At 43.8% G+C, this 19,306-nt stretch overlaps 1 non-coding gene across 1 annotated transcript; it reads left to right on the forward strand.

Annotated features, from left to right (window-relative positions):
* Positions 1 to 6,332: 6,332 nt before the first annotated feature.
* TRNAN-GUU (transfer RNA asparagine (anticodon GUU)) lies at positions 6,333 to 6,406 on the forward strand. The gene has a single exon. It is a non-coding gene; the product is annotated as a tRNA-Asn (tRNA).
* Positions 6,407 to 19,306: the final 12,900 nt, after the last annotated feature.

A 19,306-nucleotide genomic window follows, 5' to 3' on the forward strand; every position in this document is an offset into this window, starting at 1 on the left:
CTCCCTGCAAATTCAGCAAGTTAGTTCTTGCTGCCCCTTCTCCAGAAAGCCCCTGCTTAGGAGGGATGTTGGCACATGCAGGTGGTTTCTGCCTGGTTACTGTACAGTTAGTTCTCTGCCTGGTGCTTAAGCTGAAATCATTAACATGTGTCTTGTGTGTTACCTGAATGAAAGGCGAGTTCATGGGTTGTTACTGCCCAGTTTTTCTATTTGCTCCTGCACTTCCCTGTTTCGATTACAAATCCCCCTCCAGGCACAAAGCAAGCTGGACACCTACAGTGCAGCTAAAGAGTTATTTGCTCCCTAGGTGGACACTAATGAATGACTGCAGTGCTGCCCTGAGTGAGGGGGTCCCCACTATTAAAGTTTAATAGAAAGATCTGAGAAACTGGGGGCCAAGAAGAGGAGGAGGGGACAGGAGGCTGTGAGTAACTCTCCAAGTGCCTTCTCTCTTCCTTTGCTGTGGTGGAGATTATACCATCCTTTAGGACAGGAGCAATAGGAGACAGGTCAGTTCCCTCTGTGTTCTCCTTTTGCCTTCAGTCTCACTGCAAGCTATTGAAGCTGCAAAAATATGGTGGCTCCTTTCCACTGTAAAATTTCTGAAAGCAGCAGGAACATGGCCTGACTCAAAAATTATCTAATTCAGACTTACTTTGTTTTTTCTGATTTTTTTACTCTTTCGTTTCCTTCACACTTCACATTGTCCTCTTTTGTTTTTCCCTAATCTGTCTCTTTTTTCTTTACTCTCCCTACTCCAATCTTCCTCTACCTCATACTTTCCAGGACTTGGGATTAGGATAGGTATATTTAACTTGAAGGCTTAAAGGTGATTGAAGATTTATTCTTTAAATATTCCAGCACCCCTGAATTCCTGTCCATGCTAAGTGATGATAAAATATCACAGAACAGCAGAAGCACATCGTCCCTTATTTCAACCAGTATAAGTGCAAACCTCCTCCGTTTTTCTCTCTCCCACTGAATTGGAAGAGACTAATTTCTAGTTTTAGTTTTGCTTTTTTTAGTTTTTGAGGCCCCATTATTGTGAAACTTGTCCATGTCTGAGACCATATAAAGAAAAGGGATTTGTTACAATGTATATAGAGAGATGCATTCTTTAGTTTCTCTCTGCTGTGAATTACTAAGAATATTCTGAGTATCTCTCTCATAGTATTTATAAGGAACAAGACAAATCTCTTGTATACCATTCCAACTACAACTTCAGGAAGGAGGGTTTTTTACTGCAGGTTCAGACCACCAACAGATTTGGTATCCTGAGGTCCTACAGGATGTTGCTCACATTACAAGGGACAGCTAGGGGACAGCAATGGAAGGAACTTCCTTGCATCAGAGCTGTTTGAGAGAGTTACAATTCTTCTGGAGATAACGACAACCATAGGAATTCAAGTTTGGTTTCAGGATGGGATATCATAACCTCCCTCCCTTTTGGCAATAGTTACGGGATTAGAAACCTTTGTTGATATTTTGCTAGCTGAAAATAAATGCAGCTGGAGAAACTAAAATATATTTGCTTTTCCATGGTTTTTTTTGTACCTTCAGTGCCATCTGCCACATAGAGCTCTTCTAGAAATCAGTGCAACTCTTTGAGCCTGTAAATGCATCCTGAAAAGAACACTGATACAGGAATTTGGTTTATTATTTACTCTTTGAAAAGTGGTGTTGCCAACACAACCTGTCAGCACAGGTTTCTTAAGCCTGCAGCCTGGCCAAACGTGTTGGATTCCTGTTTGGAAATATCTGGACTGGATCCACAAAGCTTACCCATGTAATCCTTTCTCATTGCCTTTCCTTCAGACCTTCTGGCTGAATTGTAGCACTTCAGCAGATGTAAACCTGACTCGTGTGATGACCTGCAAAATATCTTAGAACTGGTGAGACTATCAAGGAGATGTGTTTTCCTCAGCATGGCAAGGATACAAAATTTGTGCTCTTTTCTTAACAAACTATGGGTTTGGGTCTACTCTAAAATTTACCCCTTATTTTTCTCCCTGAAATTTAACCTGTTTAGGAAAGCACTTTTATACCATGCTAGTAATCTTATTTACTTGAAGGAAACGTGCTTTCATATTACTCTGAATACAGCTGCTTTCCTGAACTGAGGCCTATGCTGAGAACTTAAATGTGAATTCTGGACTTCAGGAAATGGTAAAACAGGTTGGTGCTTCTGAAAACAGTGGCTGGAAATTCCTGTGCTTTCATGTGTGTTATGCAGAGACAACATTAAAGTTCAGTTGCATAAGACTCATTCTTATTTTCACAATATTTACTATTATTTTAAGACCTCTTAGGCATTCCTAGTATGAGCAGTTCTAAAATTGTGCAAGGACAGGAAAGTTCTCCCTTTCTTACCATGATAATAAGAAGTGCTTGAGATAAATAAGTGCTATGTGGGAAGCATCATTATTACTCTTCCCATTTCTAATGCCAGTAAAATTTTATTCTTTCCACTTTATATTGTATGTGGGGGGTTTTGTTTGCTTTTTTTTCTTTTTGGTTTTGGTTATGTTTGTGTGTGTGTGTATGTATGAAAACTATTGAACTGACTGACACAATGATTGTACTCTTTTCAGTAGTCACCCAGAGCAGATAGATTGCAGGGAATGGCAAAATAAAATTCCCCTTAAAGTATGTCAGTTGAGATCTGAAGATCAATTCTGAATGCAGCCCTCTCTGTTTGGTTTGGGGTTTGGTTTTGGTTTGTTTCTTTTTGTTGTTGTTGTGGGCTTTTGGGTTTTGGTGGCTTTTTTCCACAATTGCACACTATATTTCAAATTACTGATAGTAGCAATGGCTATTCTAATTTTGTCACAAGTCACACTGAAACAACTTTTTGTCTGTCCTGAACATAAGTGCAACTACATATGTTGTAATCTAGAACCAGGCAGCCTGTGCCATTTCCTTTTGGTAAACATGGAGGTTGGGAGTATGGTTGACTTAGTTTACTCAACAGTCTGCCGTTGACAACAACCCAAGATTTCTGGATTTTCTCACCTACTCATCATCTTTTGTGTGACTTGTATCAGAAGAGAAGCCAGGGCTAAGTGAACTAGATAGCTCAGTAAAATACTATTGTTTGGTCTTGTTCTTTGCTTTTAGGGTAAGTTGATCAGATTTGGAGGCATGTCCTCTCAGTTGTAACACTTCTCTGATTTTATTAACAGCCCCAAGAACAGAAGTGTTTAGCTGACAAAGTCTGTAAGAAATATAAGCTATCTTTGTATCTGGAAAGCAGCAAATTTGTATACAAACAACTGAAAAATATCCCCTGTACAAATGCATTTTATTGGAAGAATAAAAGAACAGAAGTCTTGCAATTGGTCAAGAAAAACTGTCGATATCTGCTTCTTCCAACCTTTTGAATCCTTCTTCAGGAATAATGTTTTCCATGGTTTGATGCTTGCAGCTCCATAAAGAAAAATCTTTTGTCATGGAAATCTTATTCTCTGCCCATAATAACTCTAATAGCAATGTTGAATTGCATTATCTCTCCATTTATCTTAATGTCCCAGTTCTTGTAAGGATTAGAATCGTATGTTTCTGAGGAAAGCACAAGAAATCTTTGGATGGTAACCTAGAGATTTCTGTTACAAAGTAAGGAATTAGAAATGCATTTGGGCAGAAACTGAGTAGCTGTTACACAATTTTTTTGTGACTATGAATTTTTGTAGTTTGGGCAGAGTTGTAACTGGAGAACTGACAAATAGCTGACCAAAACTGACACAGGATAATAAATAAAGTAGGCTCATGTGCTTGTTGGGGGGAAATGGTGCTTTCCCATGCAGAGATGGTAGAAATAGAGTAATTCTGTGATACAAGTGGAAAGATTCTTTTGTTTCTGCTATATCCTGTGGAATTGATTTTAGGAATTGTTCTGTGTGAAAAGCTAGATTTATTTTTTCTGAACAGCAGATAAATATATGGTATATGTATAAATCTTGTAAACAGTACCAGTTTCACCCTCTGTCCTGCAGTAACTTTCTCTGACATTTAAGAACCAAAGACTATATCTGAAGAAGGTCACAGATGTCATAGCAATGAACATTTAAGCGCACAGATTTAGGAATAAAAAAAAGTTATTATATAAAATATAAATTACTTCACATTATATAGTATTCTATTTTAATATATTAAAATGCAATATATTGTTATAAATTTATGTTTTTATAAAATTCTAAACCATAACATGAATCATAGGTAGTGAATGCAATAATAGTATTTAAATGATATGCAGGAGATATTGCAAAGAACTAAGCACCTCCCGGTATAATCTACCAGAAACAGCATTTCAAGGAACAGAGCTGCCCAGAAATATAGAACAAAACCCTGATAGGAAAGGTGATAATTCTGAAGCAGCAGCCCTTTCTGTTTTCTGAATGCCTTAAACAGTACTTGGGCTCTTCCTTTCTACTAAAGATACAGTCAGACACCTTCTCCCAATAGTAGGTAGTGCACCTTTTCCATTTGCAGAGCAGGGATGGATAATGTTGCCCTCTGGTACGATGTCTCACTGGTTAGTGCTTCCACAGCCAGCCAAGCCATCCATGTTTGGATCTTTTGCTGATCTGTAGGTTTCAAGCTTTAAGGGGTAATACTTACAGCTGTGTATGTTCTTTTTGTTTTCTTTTTTACTTTGTAAGACTTTAAATGAGAGATTCTGAGATTCAGGGGGGAAGACTGCTGAGAAGAAATGTGCCCAGTGACTGTGTAGCCTCAGCTACAGCACTCCTCTCACTGTAGCAGTGCATTGAGTAGGCAGCCTTAGATGTCTTACACCAGGTTAGACAGCTCAGAGTTAGAGCTTGTGTTCAATATCAGCATAGCAAAGATCCTTTGTAGATCTGGCCTCTAGACACAGAGATTGCAAATAGCCTACTCTTGTTAAAACTCATGTGAATATTCATGTGCATAAAGTAAAACATTTCAGGGCCCCAAATCCACACCCAGTCTACAGGTCTGTGGATCTATGGGTTAGGCCTTTAGTCAGACTGAAATCTTGGTCATTCCACTAAATACCCAATGGCTTGTGCATAAAATCACAGGACCATTGCTTGTCCTCCTACACAGAGCAGACAGAAGTGGTCCAGCCTGTGAACTGATTCTTCTGACCCTGAGGATAGCAGATATCTGGGTAGGAAAATATGCAGCAGCAGGCATGGTGTCCCAAAAACCAACCTTCAAAATAATTATTTCAATTACTCCTCAGGACTTGCATATCTTGTATTCTCCTCCAGGTTTTAAAATGTGTCACTCAGTTAGGTACCAAAAATACACAACAAAAGAAAATTGAGCCATCCTGAGATAATGCTGGCATTTATGTTGGTCTTTTCAAAGTATTGGAAAAACTGGAAAGGTTGAGCTGTGATCAGTAAATGATCAGTATAAAGTTACTCACTGGGATGAGGAATGAAGTCAAACAGTGTTGATGAGCAGCATTGTGCAAAATATGAGATTGTCAGGTTTCAGGAGCGAGCTGGGACTTCTTGCTCGTGGATGGTGGATACCAGGAGATAACAGGCACTGCTTGGAAAGCAGTCAGTGCCCGTGCTGGTGTTGCGAGTGCCATGTGCCTGCCCAACTCCAAGGGCTTTTAAAAGAGCCGTCAGGCAGAGCTTCAGGGAGACATAAGGACTACATGAAGCCAACAATATTGTAAGAGTTCAATGAGATGCAAACAGTATCAGTCTATGAAAGCAAAGGGGAAACAATTGCTCAGGTTCAGATGTGAAACTTTGCAGTTGCAGAGCTGTAGGTATAGATTTACTGTAAGGTACTCTGGGAAGAAGATTTTGGTAAAGTAATAAATAGGAATGCTAGCTTTTCTTCACGACTGTTTCCAGTACTTAGAACTGTAAATACACTTAACCTACACACACAGACAACTGCTGCCTATATTGTCAAATCTAACTGTCCCCTGTAGTCACTTAAAACTACCTTCTAAATATATTAATAGAGCAATTTTGCAATGATATTTGGAAATTATATTTTGGTTTGCATAAGTAACTCATCACTTAGCAGCATCCAAGAAAAAGCAGATTTAATTCTGATTCATTAATTTACTCCCTAAAATAAAGAGCATTACTGCGAACAATGATTTTGAGAATGAGGGTTTCTCATTGGGTAGGGGAAGAAAAGCCGCTGTTTTCGCTGTTTCCCGTGTTTTTTGGCGTGTCGCGAGTCTCGCGGTTTAGGATCCGGGCTCGGTGAGTCCGCGGTGGCCGCCGGTGGCCGGAGCAGGGGCGAAGAGGCGGCGGGGACACGGCAGGGGCGGTGCTGAAGTACTTAGGTAGCAGGGCGCAGACGAAGACAGCGGAGTCTCTGTGGCGCAATCGGTTAGCGCGTTCGGCTGTTAACCGAAAGGTTGGTGGTTCGAGCCCACCCAGGGACGGGTTCCCCTTTTGGGCTCGGCGCCGCCCCCGCCGCTGGCCGTCGTTTTGTGCGTGTGCGCCGGGGAGGATGTAAGATTAGCGCCGGCGGCCCTGCAGGCGCCGCGTGTTGCCGGGCAGGGGGGCCCCCGGCGGGGAGCGCAGCGCGGCGGCCCCAGCTGCGGCGGGGCCCGCCCCGAGCGCTGAGCCCCGAGCCCGCCGCAGAGCGGCTGCCCTGCCCACGGCAACCCCGCTCCTGCGGGGCCACACGGCCGTGCCCCGCCAGTGGGGCGAAGGTTGCGGGACCCCCGAGACCTGTTCCTGCCTCCGTGTGTGCGGCGATGCGGTTCCTGGTGCGGCCCCCGAGAGCCGTCGGCTGCAGCGGCGGGCTCTGTCCTGAGGCTGGCGAGGACCCGAGTGCCCGGGGTTTTCTGCACCCCCTGCTCCCGCGGCGGGAGGTGCGAAGGAAAATCGGTCTTCGAGCTGCTCCGGGATAACGAGCGATGCTGCCGGGCGATCGGGGTTTGCTCCGGGAGGCGCTCACGGCGCTCCAGCACTCGAGCGGTCGCCGGCGGACAGCCCGGATGGGACCGAGACTCGAGGACAAACGCCGCTTGCGAGGAGGATTACTGAGATCACTGCCGAGCGCGACTGTGGCCGGCGCTCCGCGGCGCGCTGTTAACGCGCACACCGGCGGCCCCGTCTCTCCGCGGCGGAGGGAGCCCGCGCAGCCGGGTGAAGCGAGCCGGGGCACGGGAGCCTGGCGGCAGAGCCGGCTGCGGGGCTACTGCCGCGTCCCGGGGCCCGGCGGGCAGGGCCGGGACGGCGCGGTGCCCTGCGGTCCCTCCCCGCCCGGGGCGGGACGTGCTCCAGGCCCGTTCCCTGCTGGCAGGCGGCGCGGCCGCTCCGGGCTCGCCCTGCCCGCGCGAAGCCGCTTTGCATAAATGAATGTTAAAAGCAATTACTCTGGGAGCTTCGCCTAAACGTGTCAATTAGAAGTTGGCACCTTCGCCGTATCCGAGCCCGAGAGCCGATTCCAGCGAGCGCCCTGGTCGCGTGAAATCCGGCTGCCTTCCAGCCCGACCTCTGCCAGCTCTGAGAGGATCTATTTACAGTTTAGAGAAAACAGGATCCGTATTAAAAATGTCCCGTCTCCAGCGAAGCTGTATTTCACAAATCTTTCTGTTCAATCCGCCTGGTTTGAATAAGGGATACAACCCTCTTAAAGGTCAGGCTGTGCCATTGATTTACCATCGATGACAAGATACGGCCCTCGCTAGCCAAGATAGCAGAGAAAAGACGTATTTAGAAACACCGAAAAAATCTTTTGAAAGTCGTAAACCTTAAGTCGTTGATGTGATTTTTTTTTCTTTCTTTCTTTTTTTTTTCTTTTTCTTTTTTTTTTTTTCTTTTTTTTTTTTTTTTTTTTTTTTTGGCTATCATGCTATCATCCACATAGTTTTCATTTCGGTACATTTTGAAAAACTGGCAGCCGTGTGCTGAGTATCAGGGGAGGTGAAGCTCTCTGTGCTGAGTATCCGGGGAGGTGTAGCTCTCTGCAGGACTCCCCTACCACCTTTAGCCACGCTTAACCCGTAAATATTTCCTGCTGTTAGGGACAATTTTATTTTCACTGAAGTGGTTCAGGTAAATTCCCTCCTCGATATTTCCTCGCTGTTTGCAGTGCAGGATGTATTCAGCCCGGTAGCACTGCATCCACTGCAGCCAGCTAAGCCTCGCAGGGCATGAAATCTAAAAATCTACATTTGCCAGTTCTTGGACCGCCGCTCTAGTAGGCAGGCATCAAGAGCTTACAGGAGCCACCACCAACAAAAAATTGATCACGTCAGTGTGAAGCAGCAGTGTCTGGAAAACAAGTAACAATTTAGAAACTAAAATTAACTGATAGTTCATGAGGAAGGACAAGCGTTTCTGCTCCCATAAAGCAAGTGTTGCTCTCCTTAGCAAGTCACAGATGCGTTTTACAGGAGTGGTTATTGCTGACCACGGGGTTTGTTTAGGCTCATTCCAGTTGCTACACGTCGCTGTGCGAGCGTGCACGGTCAAACCTGTTAAAATAGGTGCGGGGTGCGAGCACCCATACCGATGCGATCCTGCGACACGTGTACAGGAGGGGCTCATCATGGGCTCGGTAATATAAAGCGACATTTAGGTAGTGCTTGATAAACTAATTTTGTAGAAGTGGAAAGCTCGTGCATGGGAAGTGCCTCATCCCATCTGCTCACCAACTAATTACAATTAAGGTTGTGGAGAACGGGAAACCTGATACATTTTTGGGACTAGACAGGGAATCGAAGCTTCCTTTGTATGAAGTAAAATTTTTTCAGAAGTCAGTGAAGCTTTCTGTTCTCAGCCATGAAAAAAAGCTTCTCGTAGCTGTGTAATGTACCCAGACAAACCAGCCGGTTCTTGCCTTAATCCATTTATCTATACGCAGTCGCGGATAAACGCTGTTCTAAATGTAATGGGGGATTGCACCGTCTGATGCTTTTAGGAAAAAGATTTGACATATTCAAAGTGACCTCTTAACTAACACCCAGATAAATTCCAGAGTAAGTATTCCCAACTGATATTCCAAGCAATTTCTAAGGCAGCTGGAGAGGACTCGCCGTCGAGACGTTCAGGAGAACCCAGAACCAGCGGACCGCCGGTTGTCTCACCCTGGCATCACCAGCGCCTGGATAAACCGCAGCAACCCGCAACGCGCCGCGGCTCTTTGTTCGCGCGGCGATGGGACGGGGACGCGGGGCTGGGGGCGGCCGGTGCCTCGGGCTGAGGACAGAGGGGACAGCTCTGCCGCGGTCCCCCGCCTCGGGCAGCGCTCGGGGACTTCGCACTGCACGGATGGGGAGCCGCCGCCGGCCGCCCGTGCCCCGGCGCTGCGGGATGGAGGGCTCGGGGAGCCGGCGTTCCCTGCGGATGCGGGTCCCGCTCCCCTCCCCGCCGCGTCCAGCGGAGCCCTGGGGGATGGGGAGGACACGGCTGCCCGCACTGCTGCAGCCCCCGGCCCGAGCCGACCCCGCTGCTGCTCGGGACACTCACAAACGCGGGGACACGCGGGGACAAAAGAATACTCTTCCCCCGCCACGGGAAGCCCCAGGGGAGAGGTGGGCTCTGCGTGGGAGCCGAGGGGTTCCGCGCCGCCCCCGCCCCTCGCCGGGGCTTCCCGCTGCCTCCTGCCAGAGGGCGGGGCCGCTCGGAGCCGGGACCCCCCCGCAGCCGCCCCCGGCCCCCGCGGCCGCCCCGCCCCGCAGCTGCTCGGCCGCCGCCCGGGAGGGGCCGCGGGCCCGCGCGGAAGTCCAGGTGCGGGGCCGGGCCCCGCCGCCCCCGCGGAGCCGCCGCGCTCCGGGCGCTGCCCCGGGCCTGCCTGCCGGCGGCGGGGCTCAGGCGGGGGCGCCGCGGGGCGGGGGCGCATCCTCGGCGGCGAGCGGCCGTGCGGGAGCGGCGTCCGGCTGCAGCAGCGGCCGCAGGGCTGCGCGGTGTCCGGGCTGGGAGCGAGGCCGTGGTGAAGCAACTGCCTTTGAACTTTGGCCAATATTTAATGACTCGGGAGGCAGATAAGATGGGGAATAAAATATTCATGGTCTCAATAAAGACGGGGACCCGGAGTATTGGAAAGATGAAAAACTGTACAGCTCGCAGAAAGGGTGCAGAAAACAGCCATCTTGAATATTTTAATCTCTGGCAAGTGTTTCTTTGGAACAAAATGGATGTTGGAGGGAAACAGCATAGTTAACATTACTGTAGCCTTCCATTCCTAACACCATCCCTCTCGCAGAATTCAGCTGGCACGGAACAGGGAGACGGGAAGGAACGCCACAGCCTTTCATCTACCTACAATGGCAATAAATAATCATAATCTGAATACCGTGGTCTGGAAATTTAGTACCTCTCTAAGTGATGGTGCTTTTTTTACCCACGATTTATATCGATTTGTTTTCATCGACATAAGTCACATGTAATGCTGCAAAAACACTCTCAGAGCTCATGCAACATAAAGAAACAATTGCTCTGTGTTCAGCCAGAACACATCGGTAAAGATTTTTTATTTTTTATGATATTGTACATTGTTACCATCACCAAAATCAAAGGAGGTATTCCTACAAATTACCCTGGAAATTGAATCAAGGCCTGGGTTTAGAGTTTGTTGTGTATTCATGATATGAACCAATTATTTTAAGGATTCATTGTTTGGCCATAAAAATCACTCTAGGCTGAAATTAGGCTCAAGAAGTCCCCAGGATTTTTCCCACTTCTAAAATGGGTTAACAGCTGTCTTTATTTTTTCTTTCTTTTTCCCCCACCTCAAACTGATGGTGAAAGCAAATACAACATGCTGATTTCAGATGCTTTGTGTTTTCAAATAACAAATAGCTTTTCCATGGCTTTTTTTTGGTGGTTTTTTTTTCCCTCCTAAGGATTGCAAGGCTGTTAATATGGTAGGCCCCCACAAATTTTAAATTTTTGTTATTTTTTTGTTTTCTGGGTTTTTTTGGTTTTTTTGGTTTTTCTTTACAGAGGAACAACGGACTGAAGTGGGGGGTGTGGTGAGAGCAGAGACAATAAGTCAGTGGTTCAGCTACACAGGCTCAGAGAGGCTCCTTCCCCGGGATTATTTATTTATCTCTTTTCTCGTTGCTGTTTGCTTACTTTGGACCTACTCCTTCAAAGATAAGCACAGCAGAAACAACACACTTTAAAAAAATTCCCAAAAAAACCCAAAGACAGATAAAAAATATAATGCAGGGATGGCTGGAGACCATTGTCTGAAGATTAAAGAATAGGATTTTGAGACAGAAGTGCTTGATTTTATTCTCTTACTGGTTTCTTTAAAGTCAATTTGGGCAGCAGTTCTAATCCTAATTGTTAAGGATAATGTTCCTGTTGAAAACTGTGCAGTTCTTATTCAAGTTTTTAATTTTTCAAGGAAATTCTGAGATACTCCACATGCAATTCCTGTTTATTTCAGCATCTTGGTACAGCTTACTTTCTGTATCTGAACATTTTTGCTTTAATTTCTCAGTTGCATGCTCTCCCCCACGGATTGATACATAAAAATATATCTAGCACCTCTTTCCTACACATCCTGATGTTGGTACAGCATTTCTTGAGACTATTTGAATCAAAGGCATTAAGAAACCAAGCAGTTTCCTGGTTATTTTTTTTAAATTGAAGCACACAGGAATCTCCAAAGAATAGCATTTGTGAAAAACAGAGTGAGCAAAATTACTAAAATGCAAATTACAAGCTCTATCAAAGGCTAAAATTACAAACTTGTGCTTGTGAGGAAAAAAAATGCATAGTCTAGAAACAATAACCTAGAAAAACAGGCACTGACTTTTTAATGGGCAAGTCTTTTTCTGAAAATGGAAGTGACACTCAGCTCAAATTTTTTATTATCTAAGAAACACGAAGATTACAGCCAGATTGAGTAATACTGGGGGCTGCTGTAGGGCCCAAGGAGGAAAGCTGTGTCACATTTGCTGAAAGCTTAAGGAACTGCATTTAAATGTCATGGAAATCCGATTTATGTGTGAAAGGTATGTAGGGTTCCAGGGAGGAAACAGGGTGTGAAGAAGGACCCAGGAGATACAACACTGTGTTTTGTCCCACAGACATGAAGGACAGAGAAATTTTGTAGAAATAAATAGAAGAAATAAATTTATTTCTAAATTATAAATCAAGAAAATATAAATTACTTAAAAAATTTTTTTTATGATTACTCAATACATATATTTTGCCACAAAGAAATGCATTCACAAGAAGAGAAATGCCATTATAATGTTTTTCCTGTAAAGAATGACTTTGATTCATGAAGTTCATTTGCCTTAATGTACTAAAAGTATTGTTACATAAGATAGGCTTAGATTATTTTTTTCTGTTTAGTATTATGTTCCTTTGTCATCATCATAGCTTTGTTGGCAAAACCTGAGAGCCAAATTGCACGTTCATAGTTTAACAGACAGGGAGATGTGGGAGTACTTCTATCTACACCTTCCAGAAGAGCAACGAGTATCTGGGAATTTCCAAATAACTGAGGCCAAGGGACTGGTGATTTTATATTTTATTCTGAATGGACAGGATACTCTGGTTATTTTATTTTCTTGTTGTGTCATTGGCATATCAGGCTCTGCAAGCAACTGTTAAGTGCTTGCTAGAATAGTGCCTGTATTGATAAGGAATAATTGGTTTAACAAACTGAGAGTTATTTGTAAATATTCTGCTTAAAATTTGGTGTTGCTAAATCCCTTGCACTGTTTAAAACATGATTGTAAAGCAGTGAAGCAAAATGGCAGGATTAGAATGTTAATTTTGGTCTCCTTTTCACTTCACATACTCCTGGTTGTGTAAGACAGATGTGCTCTTCAGATCATGTCTCTAAATATTTCCTCTCCTATGGTTCAATTGAAACAGGCAGTGATAAGTGGTTACTACTCAAAATTAAGATCTTCAGCTTAACGTGAGGACATACTTTATCTGATTTTTTTTCTTGGGTGACATAAATATGCTGAAACTCAAAAATTAGCCTTGCAGATGCCCTCCATAATTTGCTTCTCCTCGGCAGAATGAAAGTGATGCAGAGAAGGTCTGTGCCATGACACAGCCTGTGCTCAATGAAAGTGATGCAGAGAAGGTCTGTGCCATGACACACACCATACTCAATGAAAGTGATGCAGAGAAGGTCTGTGCCATGACACACACCCTGTGCTCAGTGAAAGTGATGCAGAGAAGGTCTGTGCCATGACACACACCATACTCAATGAAAGTGATGCAGAGAAGGTCTGTGCCATGACACACACCATACTCAATGAAAGTGATGCAGAGAAGGTCTGTGCCATGACACACACCATACTCAATGAAAATCATGCAGAGAAGGTCTGTGCCATGACACAGCCTTTGCTCAATGAAAGTGATGCAGAGAAGGTCTGTGCCATGACACACACCCTGTGCTCAATGAAAGTGATGCAGAGAAGGTCTGTGCCATGACACACCCTGTGCTCGCTGCTCCTGGGCCTCAAGGGGTGGCCAGCCCTGAAGTGCTCCCAGTACCAAGCAGAGATAAAACTTGTAATTAATGATGTGCAAAGTTCTCAGTTTAGACAAATATTTGCAAAAATGTTTTGTTCGTTTTCCCTTAATATTTAGCGATGGATTCTGGGTTTGACCGGGTCTAACCTAAAAAGAAAAAAAAGGAAAGGTTTTCCTCTTTTGCTTTTCTTTGGGCAGCACAAGTCTGGACAAAATGAAGGTGGAGTTTCCCCACAGCTGCTGGAGCCATGGCTGTCCTTGACTTCTCTCATGTGAATAGTTCACTCCCAGCCTGTAACTTGTTCTGTTCTATCTTGTTGTCCAGATCTTGAAAAACAAGGGTCTTCTGTCTTGCTAACCTAACTATTCCCTTTTTTTCAGTCCTAAAATCCAGTACTTGCTTTTACTGCTGTCACATACTTTTAAAATCCCAGATATGCTGGCTGGAAAGGTAATAATTAGGAGTTTATTGTGGAAGGAAGATAAGATTATCTGTAGTAAAGATTTATTATTAGAAAATGAATAGCCTCATTTTCAAGATTTAAGAGACTTGTACAAATTACCATTGCTGGATGTTTTTTTAGTTTCCAGTTCACATTAGTACTGAAAGAACTGTTTGGGGCCTATTTCCCAGCTTTTGGAAAGTATTCTTGTGGTGGAAAAATTTGTAAGGGATTTTGGAAATGAGGACTCATCTGGCTAGTGGATGTTCATAAAAATCTTAATGACTTCAGCAGCCTGAGGCTGTTGAGGCTGGGCTGGGCTTGGCTGGAAACTATGGGGCTGACTGGAGGATGCTCTCCCTACATGTCTGGTGGTGATAAGGGAAGAGCTGAAAAAAGGCTTTGAAATCTTTGAGTACATCTGTGGCTGCACTGACCCCATCTCTTTTAAAAATGATTCTGTACCATAAATCGCATTAAGATAGTAGCTCTAATGCATAGGACAGTTTGGAAACTTGTGCATAAAACTATTCAGGTTTTCCTACAAAGGCACTTTGCAGTTTTATACATGCCATTTTCTTGCTTTACTCTGCAGCTTTATAAAGAGTAAATTCCTCTGTAAAGAGTATATTCCTCTGAACGAAAAGTGTTTTCAATTTAGTTTGTGTTGCTTTGGAGGGCTTTTTAAGCTAAATTCACAATGTATTTGACTTAAATGGTGACACTGTTATATATGGAAAAGCTGCTTTCCAACATTTCCAGAGGCTTTTACATACTTCAGTAATTTTACTGTTACTCAGACATCTGTGTGCTTTTAACTCAAAGGCAATGCTGTTGATCTTAGGGGTAACTTGACGTTGGTGTTAATATGCAAGGGAGAAATCTGCTTCATGGTCAGTTTGGCTTGAAAAGTGAAATGATACAAACGCAGTACTGGTTCATTAAAAAGAAAAATAACACCTTGACATTCACTTCTAGGCTGGTCTGTGGGTACTGAGCCCATGATGCAGATGGGCCAATTGATGCTACTGACAGTTGGGGATTGTCTCTGAAATCCATGCTAAACTTTCACTGAACATATTTAAATCTGTTTCTCTGTAAGAAAATGTGGGGCATGTTGTCTTGTTCTCACAGGGCTGAATAGGATGGCCCCCAAGGTGAGGAGTACTGTGGAGCTGCTGCTAAGAGAAAAAAAAGGTGTATTTTAGGAAAAACTCAGCAGATGGTCATTCTCCCCAGGAAAAATTCTCCTGTCTCTCAGCCATGGGGATATAGTACCCTGCAGCCGTCTGCTGCCCTGCCAACCTCTGGGACATTCCTCTGGCAGCAAACTGAAATCCCAGCTGAGTACCACCTCGGGGCTGTGAAGTGTCCTGGGAACTGCAAGGTGAGTTGCTGCAGGATGATGGCATTAATGAGGCCACCGAAGCAAGACATTTTTGTTACTCCTACCTTCTGGGAGGTACAGGGCTGAGGAACATCGTCAAACAAGATGTTTTTCTTTAACTGTTACTGATTATGTATTCAATCTCTCTCAGTCTCTGACTTGCTAAGATTCCTCTTGGCAGACAAGCAGACTTGCCTGTGACATTACTAACCTGCAGAGGAGCAACAGACTTTTGCAACAACATAGTCCACTTGTTACAGTGGTCAATGTCATCCCTAAGAGATTTTTTCCCAAACTTGGTGTTTGGGAGACTCTGCTGATTTAGTTAGTGATTCAAATTGTTCTTTTCGGCCTTTCTGGACTAGGGATTTAGGTGTTGTCTGCAGGAGGCACCTGGGAATGTGGAGGCTGCTGTGGTCCTCAAGGGGACCCCAGAGCATTTGCTGAAGCTCCAGCCCCACCAGACTAGGCAGTCATAGCTTTCAGAGGCAGAAGCTGTCCTGCCCTGGCCCTCAATGCCCTTCCTTGAGGAGCACAAAGAAGAAAGAAACAAACTTGTTTGCTTTTGTAGTGCCTCTCCCTCTCCCTCTCCCTCTCCCTCTCCCTCTCCCTCTCCCTCTCCCTCTCCCTCTCCCTCTCCCTCTCCCTCTCCCTCTCCCTCATCTCCTTCTTCCGCTCTGTGTTTGGAGCAGTTTTGCTGGTGTAGGTCAGGAACTGCAAGCATCCATCCATCCATCCATCCATCCATCCATCCATCCATCCATCCATCCATCCATCCATCCATCCTGCTGCTCCTTCAGCTGCCCACACTACTGGCTTAGCTCCTCTGGAGCAGCAGCTCCTGTCAGGCAGCAACATGAGTGCTGTCTGCACAAGATGAATTTTCTCACTCATGTTTTCTCTCCTTCTCTCTCCATTTTCCCTTGGTCTTTCCGCTGGATTTTTTTCTTCCGAGAACCCTCACTCCCTTTGGTCACTTTCCCATCTCCCCCTGCCCCCTTTTCCTTTCTTTCTTTCATTTTTCTCATTTCTTGTATTCTCCCTTCACTTCTTTTTCTCTCTATTATCTTTCCTGTCCTCCTCTGCATTCTTTCAATCCCAGCAGGGCTCGCGCATACAAATTGCCCCCTCCCAGCCCAGCCGGGAACGCGATCGAAGCTCTTTGTGGCTCCTGCTATCTCTATGGTAACTATCAGGGGGGTCTGCCTCTGCTGGTACACCCAAAGCATCGGCCCACGTCCTTGTTCTGCTGCTCTTGCCAGTGTTATGTGCTGACCACAAGGGCCTGACTGCTCATTTACAACTACTTCTTATTTTTAAAAAAAAATTGGTGCCCCAAAGTGCTCAAATGGGGGAAGCAGACCGCACGCTTGAGCACAAATTGTTGGGTTCTCAGGGGTTTGGATTATGGTTTCTGGTTCCAGAGTTGCTTTACTTGGTGGATCTGTTGTTTTCTGATTGTTGTGGAAGTGTCACATGGCTGTTCAGTGGACTCTGGCAAAGATGGTTGTGCTGCAAAAATGAGAATCTGCATTGCATGGCAGGCCAGTGGTGCTGCAGTGGTGGTGGCTGTAACTGCCAGTGCAGACTGAGAAAATATTTACAAGGGGTTTGCCTGTTATGAATGTTGAGCTCTTGCTTTTCCCCATGCCAATCAGCTTACCACTTACACCCAGTTTCTGGGATTTGTGCAAGCATGGAGAAACCATAGGATTTGATGGAAGGAACGACTGAGAAACCTATGGTGGGACAGAAGAAATGGACAGGGTTCCTTTTGGTGCTCAGATTTTCCTCAAATAGCCAGGGATACCAATGAAACCTAAGGCTTTGGTAATTATTACCTTTGCAGCACATACAATATTAAAAATACAATTCCTGTCATGACCGTACTCCAAATATTGTTCTGTTAAATTCTCCAAAACCATTTTTGTGCCCCCTCCAAATGTGTATGTATTTGTGCCCAAAAATTTATTCCATTGGTCATACCTGCTAATTCTATCAGCTTTATGGGCAGCAATTTATAAAATCTATTACTTTTTTCCCCCAAGATTTTCCTGGCCTTTTAAAAGAAATAGTTTCATATTTTATATAGCTCTATGAAAATTTCTGAAATTAAAGAAAAGTCAACTAGCCTTATTATATCCTGACATTACATATTGCTGCATCACTTAGGATGTGCAGAGTCAATCAGTTAACTACACCTTACCAGCCCTTGAAAATTCACTACGTGAAAATTCACTACAAACCCAACACCACCCTGTTTGAAACTCTTCAACCCTCAAACAATTAGCCAGCAGTGCTGACTCTGAAAGCAGCACCTTGCTTTAATCTTTGAAAGGAATAAACTTCAGAATACAATTATTAGATTTTTCAACCGGCTTCATAATCCATATTCATAACTTTATTAATCGTTTAGTTCACTTAGAAGTGCGTTGATGGAGAGTTTTACATCTACTTGTTTGTGCATAAATCAACATCTATAAAGTGCTTTTTTGGGTGAAATGCAGCCAGCGGTGACAGGGTTAACACTGTGGGCATTTAAGTGGTCATAATTAACAGTCCATTAAGATGAATGGAGTAAGTCCGCACTTAGTAATGCTGTTGTTTAATTCTGCCTGTTTACAGACTCGAGAGGACAACAGCAAAGGGCTTGAGATTGCCCAGGGTTTGCAGTAGGAAAGCCACGAATCACATTTTAAAATAAATTATAACTAGATTTAAAAAAAAAAAAATCATTTGGGAAACACGTTTCCTGGTTTGGGAGATTTCTGTTGTCCCAGTTCACTTTCTCAAGTAAGTGGGCTGATACTAACTTCGATTGTGCTTTCCACTGAACAAGTCCACCAAAACAAAGCCCTAACTATGCTTAATCCCCTCCCAATTATTTATTTACGCAATGGATTTTGTTATTTATAGGGATGCAGGAGGAACTTGGCTGTTCTAACCTGTAAATGTCCTTCTGGCTCTGATGGGTGGCTGCTCCTCTGCAGTGTTTAACATTTGATATAAAACCTCACTATTAATGTTGTTAATCTTGAGCATTAAAAATATGAAATAGAACATAAACCCAACATGCCAGCCTAGAAAGTCTCTACTGTATAAAACCCCCTTGGCCTTATTTGCCTTCCAAATCCCCAAGTTTTTAGATAATGATTTTCAACTTATTCTCCAGTGAAGTTGAAAATTAGTTTTGTTTAAAGGAAGCTGAATTTTTCATGAAATCTCTTAATTACAAGATGTGAAGCTTAAAAAAAATAATAATTAAAAAAAAAAAAAAAAATCACAAGACCAGGCCATACCAAGGCTTGCAATAGAATCCTGGGGGTTGCTAACTTTGCTGCTGAAGAATGCAGCTTTTGCTGCCAGCCTGGAGTCAGAGCTCTTGAGAGAGCTGGGCCGGGCCCAGGTGGACAATTCAGCATTTGAACAAGAACGATTTAACCCAAAAGCAGGAGTGAAACTGCTAGAGAAGCCTGTCATTTCAAAGTAATGCACAGTTCTTTTTATAAGGTCTCCATTTTATTGGTACAATTTTTTCCTTGTAAAGGATTGTGAGTGTAATTAATTATGGGCAATAAATTGTGAGTGTATTTCATAGCTCCTGTATGTCTGGCTGTATGACAGTGCCCAGAAATGTGGCTGTTAAACACACTGAAGGGCAACAGAGTAAGCATTTCATCTTCTCTAGAGTTTTGTTGGGGTTCTTTTTGGGTATCAGGGTGTATGAAAACAGTATGGTGAAAATTAAAAATTACCAGTCCCATGAAATATTTTAACTACTAATGTCAACATAAATTACTGATACATTTTGCCAGGCACAGTTTTGATTTTAAGGGCAGGGATGCTGCTTAAAGATAACCTTAAAATACAATAATGTAATTATATTGCCCATTCTTGTTAGTAATAACATGTTAATGAATAAATGTAGTTTCGCTTTTGTCTACAGTTTGGATTTCTTGTGTTTTTAAATGCAACTTTGAAGTTTAAAATTACAATGCTCTTAAAAAAATTAATTTTGAGGTTTTGATGACAAATCTCAATGT

This window comes from Haemorhous mexicanus, chromosome 1 (assembly GCF_027477595.1).
Source record: "Haemorhous mexicanus isolate bHaeMex1 chromosome 1, bHaeMex1.pri, whole genome shotgun sequence".
Classification (NCBI taxonomy): Eukaryota; Metazoa; Chordata; class Aves; order Passeriformes; family Fringillidae; genus Haemorhous; species Haemorhous mexicanus.